This window comes from Lynx canadensis, chromosome X (genome assembly GCF_007474595.2).
Source record: "Lynx canadensis isolate LIC74 chromosome X, mLynCan4.pri.v2, whole genome shotgun sequence".
Lineage (NCBI taxonomy): Eukaryota > Metazoa > Chordata > Mammalia > Carnivora > Felidae > Lynx > Lynx canadensis.
Window position 1 is genome coordinate 48,400,877 of NC_044321.2, and position 8,018 is coordinate 48,408,894.

General features: G+C 40.3%; 1 protein-coding gene across 1 annotated transcript in view; it reads left to right on the forward strand.

The window, feature by feature from the left end:
- The window catches only part of NBDY (negative regulator of P-body association), an 88,002-nt gene extending 82,146 nt beyond the window's left edge, over positions 1-5,856 (forward strand). Inside the window, exon 3 of the mRNA XM_030305189.1 lies at positions 5,201-5,856. The gene's annotated coding sequence lies outside the window, so the exon portion shown is untranslated. The remainder of the gene's footprint in view (positions 1-5,200) is intronic.
- Positions 5,857-8,018: the final 2,162 nt, after the last annotated feature.

The following is an 8,018-nucleotide window of genomic DNA, read 5'->3' on the forward strand; positions in this document are numbered from 1 at the left end:
ATTATTTCTCTTCTTCTGCTGGGTTTGGGGTGTCTTGGCTGTTCTGCTTCTAGTTCTTTTAGGTGTGCTGTTAGATTTTGTATTTGGGATTTTTCTTGTTTGTTGAGATAAGCCTGGATTGCAATGTATTTTCCTCTCAGGCATGCCTTCGCTGCATCCCAAAGTGTTTGGATTGTTGTATTTTCATTTTCATTGTTTCCATATATTTTAAAATTTCTTCTCTAATTGCCTGTTTGGCACATTCATTCTTTAGTAGGATATTCTTTAACTTCCTTGCTTTTGGAGATTTTCCAGACATTTCCATGTGGTTGATTTCAAGGTTCATAGCATTGTGGTCTGAAAGTGTGCATGGTATGATCTCAATTCTTGTATAGTTATGAAGGGCTGTTTTGTGACCCAGTACGTGATCTATCGTGGAGAATGTCCCATGTGCAGTCGAGAAGAAACTATATTATGCTGTTTTGGGATGTGGAGTTCTAAGTGTATCTGTCATGTCCATCTGGTCCAATGTATCTTTCAAGGCCATTGTTTCTTTACTCTTTCTCTGTCTAGATGATCTGTCCAGTGTTGTAAGTGGAGTATTAAAGTCTCCTGCAATTACCACATTCTCATCAATAAGGTTGCTTATGCTTATGATTAATTGTTTCATATATTTGGGTTCCTCCGAGTTCGGTACATAGACATTTATAATTGTTAGCTCTTCCTGATGGATAGACCCTGTAATTATTATATAATGCCCTTCTTCATCTCTTGTTACAGCCTTTAATTTAAAGTCTAGTTTGTCTGATATAAGTATGGCTACTCCAGCTTTCTTTTGACTTCCAGTAGCATGATAGATAGTTCTCCACCCCCTCACTTTCAATCTGAAGGTGTCCTCATGTCTCCATTGTGTCTCTTATAGACAGAAAATACATGGGTCTTGATGGGTTTTTTTCCATTCTGATACCCTATGTCTTTTGGTTGGAGCACTTAGTCCATTTACATTAGTTTTATTATTGAAAGATATCGGTTTAGAGTCATTGTGTTATCTGTAGTTTTCATGCTTGTAGTGATGTCTCGGGTCCTTTGTGGTCCTTGCAACATTTCACTCACATGGTCCCCCTTATGATATCTTGTAGGGCTGGTTTTTGGTGATGAATTCCTTCAGTGTTTTTTTTTTTTGGGGGGGGGGGTGGGGGAACCTTTGTCTCTCCTTCTATTCTGAGTGACAGATTTGCTGGATAAAGGATTCTTGGCTTCATATTTTTCCTCTTCATCACATTGAAAATTTACTCCCATTCTTTTCTGTCCTGCCAAGTTTCCGCAGATAGGTCTGCTACTACCCTTATGTGTCTGCCTTTGTATTTTAAGGCCCATTTATCCCTAGCTGCTTTCAGAATTCTCTCTTTGTCCTTGTATTTTGCCAGTTTCACTGTGATATTCCATGCCGAAGATCGATTCAAGTTATGTCTGAAGGGAGTTCTCTGTGCCTCTTGGATTTCAGTACCTGTTTCCTTCCCCAGTTTGGGGAAGTTCTCAGCTATGATTTGTTCAAGTACACCTTGTAGCCCCTTTATCTTCCTTCTTCTTCTGGAATTCCTATGATACGGATATTGTTTCATTTGACTGAATCACTTAATTTTCCAATTTTCCCCTCGTGATACTGGATGTTTTAAATCTTTTACTCAGCTTCCTCTTTTTCCATAATTTTATCTTCTAATTCACCTATTCTCCCCTCTGCCTCTTCCATCCATGCTGTGGCTGCCTCCATTTTATTATGCACCTAATTTATAGCAATTTTTAATTCATCATGACTATTTTGATCTCTGTAGCAGTAGATTCTCTGCTGTCTTCTATGCTTTTTTCACGTCCAGTGATTAATTTTATGACTATTATTCTAAATTCTTGTTTAGTTAGATTTCTTATATCTGTTTTGATCAATTCATTTGTCGCTTCTTCCTGGAATTTCCTTTGAGGAGAATTCTTCTGTTTCATCATTTTAGCTATTTTTCTGTCCCTTACTAGTTTTAAAAGCTTTTCATGTGCTCTGCCCCTGGGAGCACTGCTATATTAAAGGGTGGGGGGTCATACACTGTCCAGGGCCTTGCCCTTCAGGAGATGTTTTTTGAAGATTGTTACTTGCTCTCTGTTGTTGTGACTTTGGTTATTTTATTCCCCTACTCTTGGCCCCTCCACCAGGTGTGCTTTGATTTGTTCCTTGATGTAGCCCTGGAAAGGAAAACAACCAGAGAAACCAACGGGAAACAAAAACACGCAAACACACAGACAAATAAAGCAAACAAACAAAAACAATCCAAAAGGAAAAAAACCAGAAACACCATCTACAGGTAAAGAACAGGGTGGAGGCGGTGCTGATGGAAGAGCATATACAAAGACATAAATGACAGGTGAGGGGAAAAAGAAAAACATTAACCAGGCAGAGAGACTAAATGGCCTAATCCATAGAGAGAGAAAGGAAAATAAAGAAGGAGACAGAGAAGAAGAAATGAAGATAAAGTTAACCAGACAGAGAAACTAGACGGCTTGATTATTCCAGAGAGAAGGAAAGGAAAGTAAAGAAGGAGGTGTAGAACCTGTTTCAAGAGAATGCATTAAATTTGTCTGCTTAAACAAACCAACAACCAGAGTAACCAGCCTAGAGGAGGGAAATGATAAGTAGGAGAAAAGAAGAATGAATATATCTAAATAACAAGAATTGTCCAAGAATTAATCCAGGGAATGCAGTAGTGCTAGTCTGGAGGAGGGGGCTGTCTGGTTCTTCAATGTCTATCCCGCTCCAGTAGTTACCTGGCGGCAGAAGGCCGTGTTTTGGTGTAGGTGGGTCCCGCCTCCATTCTGGGCCCCATGGACCGATTCCTGAGGCCCAGCCTTGGGGGGGGGGGAGGGCAAAATGGCGACCTCCCAGTCTCTTCTCCACAGGCCCAGTGATCCAAATCACGTCTTTGGAGTTGTCCTCGCTGTGCTGTGGGCACAGACATGGCAGTCTGTCTCCCTTCCCCGACTCCCGTGCCCTGGCGCTTGGCTGGAATTCTAACTCCCACTCTGTGCACCCTGGCACTGGGGAAGCACCTCTCCATGTTGCCAGATATGTGGTTCTGGCTTGTTTTGTCCTGTCCCACAGCACTTCAGGGAGTGGACCACTTTCTCCTACTGCGGACTGCACCCCTGTCCTAGACACTGAGCCTCGAGGTGACTCGCCTTCTCCCCAGGTGCGGTAACAGGGCACCTGGCCCCAGTCCAGAGAAAGCCCCGCAGTTAGAGATGGGATCCCTCTCTGTCCCAGTCAAAGAGGTTTTTATCTTGTCCAAAGACAGTACTACACTTCCCCAGCCTCTCTTTCTCTTCACTTTGTCTTTGCACAGAAGAGGATCCCTTCGCTCCATGCCTACTTGGCCCATTTTATCTCCCCCAGTTCCCAATCACCCACCTATGACATGTCAGATTGTTCTGGTGTCTCCCTGATAGACTCAGTCTCTTTTCCTCCCAGCGGAAAGAGTTTATATAGAATGTGATAACACTTTAAAGACATGTTATGGATTCATTATTAGCTTCCAGAATGTACAAAACACTAATATGGTAATATCAAAGCACAAATAACTCAATAGAAGAATGGTCAAAGAAAGACAACTCTTATAATAAAAAGAAAGACAAAATATAAATGTTCAATAATAATAATAAATTGATTTCATTACTATCACGGGAATATAATTCAACATGAGATACCACTTTTAGCCGATCATACTTCCAATAATTAAAAGTCTCTATCATCTTCAATTTTAAGAAAGATGTGGTGAGATATACACTGTTTATGAGAGTGTAATTTTTTAATGTTTACTTTGAGATGGAGACAGAGAGAGAGCGCAAGTGGGGAGGGGCAAAGAGAGAAGGAGAGAGAGAATCCCAAGCAGGCTCTGTGCTGTCAGTGAAGAGCCCAGCATGGGGCTCGATCTCACAAACCATGAGATCATGACCTGAGCCAAAATCAAGAGTTGGACACTTAACTGACTGAGCTACTCAGGCTCCCCGAGATTGCAATATTTAATACTATTTTAGCAATATCAAAACTTTAATGTGTATGCTCTTTGATACATATTTTTTGTGGAAACCGTGAAAATACTCCTACATATGAACAAATACACTTTAATAAAGAAAAGTTGTATGGGTACTAAATGCTTTTTACTAGAAGAATTATTAATAATTATCCTTTCATACAATGTAGTGTCATGAAGCAGTTGAAAAAATGGGAAAGTTCTGTTTTGATATAGAAAATTCCTTGTGGGTGCCTGGGTGGCTCAGTTGGTTGAATCGGACTTTGCTTCAGGTCATAATCTCAGAGTTAGTGAGTTCGAGCCCTGTGTCAGGCTCTGTGCTGACAGCTCAGAGCCTGAAGCCTGCTTCAGTTTCTGTGTCTCTCTCTTTTTCTCTGCCCCTTCCCCACTCATGCTCTGTCTCTCAAAAATGAATAAACGTTAAAAAAAGAAAGAAAAATCATTGAGACATTATTAATTGGATCTAAACAATTAGGAGAATAGTATGTATCGTATGATCTAATAATTTATCAAATCCTCTTATCTAAAACTTTACATTAGTGTAAATACTATCTGTGTGTACATTTAAATGCATAGAAAAATGTCTCGAAAGTACCGATACTTGTGTTTTCTTCTGGATATAGGAGGACTGAAAAAAGGCAAAAGTTTGGTGGCAAGAGTTTTGTCTGTGTTGTTTGGATTATTTATAGTTCCATTATATCCATTTATCATTTGTGTGAATGAATAAATAAATACAGATCTTCTAAAGAACATAAAAATGTGTTGAAGGCTAAAGGGGTCAACATGGGGCCAGTTGATCAGTTAAAGAAGCCTAGAAAAACAAGAAACACAGAAATAGACTTCCCAGCACTTTTCTTAGGGAAAAAAAAAAAAAAAAACAACTCCTAAGATGATGAAACATCTGGTCTATGTGACAGATAAATCACTGTGCAGTCAGACTCTTCAGACATAAAGCAAGATGCCAGTTATCAGCATCATATGACTTTGATTTTATGTTTACAAAGAAATGCTCTAATAGTTCTGATTTTCTTGTAACCCACCTAGAAGGGAAAGTGGGGTGTTATCTTCTCAACAGTCATATCTGACCCATATGATACTTGGATTTCTCAGTACGAGTTAATTAATTGACCTTCTTTGTTTATATCTTTCAGTCTTGTGATAATCAGCATAATTTCACCTCCTGAATTTGAATGAATTATGGGACATAACCAAGATCAGACTGTAGACGTCTAAGATTGAAGGCCATGGCCTGGATCCTAATGAACTCACCAGGGCAAATAAACCCTGTGAGATGGTCCTGCAGCAGCCAATCAATGCTCTTTTGTGCCACCCAGTCCCTGCTGTGTAACTTTGAGTTTCTATAAATCCATTAAGGTCCCAATAAATTTTGTGTCTCATTGCTCTCTTAGTTCTATATGACTACTAGCTAATAAACTGAATTTTTAGTAAATGTTTTGTAATAACTCCAAATACAAAATACTACCAAAATTGGTGTAAAAATATAACTTTTTTTTCCTACAAATGGCCTTCTACTCATTTTTTGTAGTGTGGAAATATCAGGGAAGTGTGTGTGGGAGAGATAAAGGGTAAAATCTGAAAAAGAATTAAAGTTCCAGAACATTCTCCTCCCTTTACTGTCAATATTTCCATGCTGTCTATCTATCCTATGATATGCCTTATTCGTATAGATAATTTTTTTCCTGATCATGATGGTTGATGTGCTTGTTTTTTGTAAAATTCCACTTGTAATATGTTCTGTATTAAAGAAATAAGCTACGTCAATTAAAAGCATTTATGAAAATTAAAACTTCCGGGGAAGATGCTGAAGTAGGAAGATCCTAGGCTCATCCCATCCCATGATACACCTAAATACCCACATCAGTATAAATAATGTAGAAAATGACCAAAACACTGGAAGAACAGACTCTCCACAGCTAAATGCAGAGAAGAGGCCACATCGAAAAGGATAGTAAGGGCTGAGATGTAGTTGGGAGACAAACTGTCCCATTGGATTGTCTGAAAGGAGGAGGGAGGTCTCAGCCATGGGGAGGGGAGAGGAGCAGACCCCACACAAGTCACCCCCAGCATGGAGGATGCACAATAGGAAGATGAATCCACATAACATTTGGCTTTGAAAACCAGAGTGACATAACTTAACAAGTTTTTAGTCAGTGGGGCTGAACACCTGGAACTTTAAAAAATCAGCCAGCTTGTCTCTGGGAGAGGTAGAAGTTGATGGGAGATTGAGTTGCCACGGTGAAAGAGATAGCACAATAATCATTCTCCCTAGATACAGCATAGAACCATCAGTTTGAAAAATACCTGTGATATATGAGAGGGAGATTTGTTTACCAATCTCAGAGTGTGTGCTGAAAAGGGCAGGGATCTTCAGGAGACTTTGTCAGAACAAAAGAGCTAGTTGGCACCATTTCCCTTCCCCACCCCCAGCCTAGATACCTGGACACCTGTGTGAACCAGGGCAGAACAATCTCCACCTAGCTTGCTAACAGCATACCATGCCCCTATGCCCTTCTGTGTATCTACCCCCTGCAGTCCAACCCCAGCAGGTGTTTTCCAGATTGGCTGCAGGTCCCCACCTACATGGACCTTGATGGCATCATGCACCCTGCCCTCATGTTCTCTTGAAGACCCACCCTATCCAACATGCTCTTGACAGGTGTCCATCAAAGTGGCACCACAAGCATGGCCATGTGCAACGAGCCGAAAAGGGCAAGAATCACACCAAAGTGACTCCTGACCAGAGGAGAGGGGAAGTAAACCACACACAATAGTTTGCAGCCTCAGCAGTGGGTTGGGGGCAAAATGTCTTCTAACGTCAGGCCCCACCCACCAATGAAAGCTTCTCAAGGGACAACACAGGGAGAGCACGCTTCAGTTTGGTGCCATTGCAGCTCTGGAAAACACCAAGTCTAACCTAACACAAGCTAAAAGCTGCCTTACACTGTCCCATTAGCAACAGAAAATAACCTTTCCCACAACAAGCCAAAAGAGGCATTGCAGATGGCTGGACTGAAGACAAATGAGGCATAAACACAACAGTGGACAAAGGAGACATCCCTAAAGTACCAGGTTGTCATGAGCAGGGGACATTGCACTGCAGAGCACTACAGGACCTCTTCTTCACATGGCCATTACTATCAAGTGCAGAAGACATAGCTGAACTTCCTACTATATAGAAATAGAGGGAGAGTTAAACAAAATGAGGAGATAGGTGAACAGGTCCCAAATGAAAGAACAAGGCAAAATCAAAGCAGGAGAGCTAAATAAAACAAGTAAAATGCTTGATAGAGAACTTAAGGTAATGGTCATAAAGATATTCACTGGACTTCAGAAAGGAGGGAAGGACCTCAGTAAGATCCCCAACAAAGAGATAGAAAGCAAAACAAAAGAACCAAGCAGAAATTAAGAACTCAATAACTGAAATTTAAAATACACTAGAAGGAATAAATAGTAGACAAGAGGAAGCAGAAAAGATCAGGTACTTGGAGGACAGAATAATGAAAAGCAATCAAGTTGAAGAAGAAAGAGAAATAAAGGATAATAAAATAGATTAAGGGGACTCAGTGACACAATAAAGTGTAACATTCATATTATACCAATCCTAGAAGAAGAAATAGAAAGTGGGCATAAAATTTATTTGAAGAAATAATAGCTGAATACTTCTCTAATCTGGGGAAGATAACAGACGTCCAGATCCAGGAAGAAATGAGAGCCCCCCCAAGAAAATCACCCAAGGATCTCCACACCAAGACAGATATGTAAAATGGCAAAAAGTAGCTATAGAGAATTCTAAAAGCAGAAAGAGAAAAGTAAACAGTTGAATACAAGGGAAATCCAGAGGGCTATCAGCGGATTTCTCAGCAGAAACTTTGCAAGCCAGAAAGGAGTGACTTGGCATATTCAAATCGCTGAAAGGAAACAAAACAAAACAAAACAAAACAAAACAAA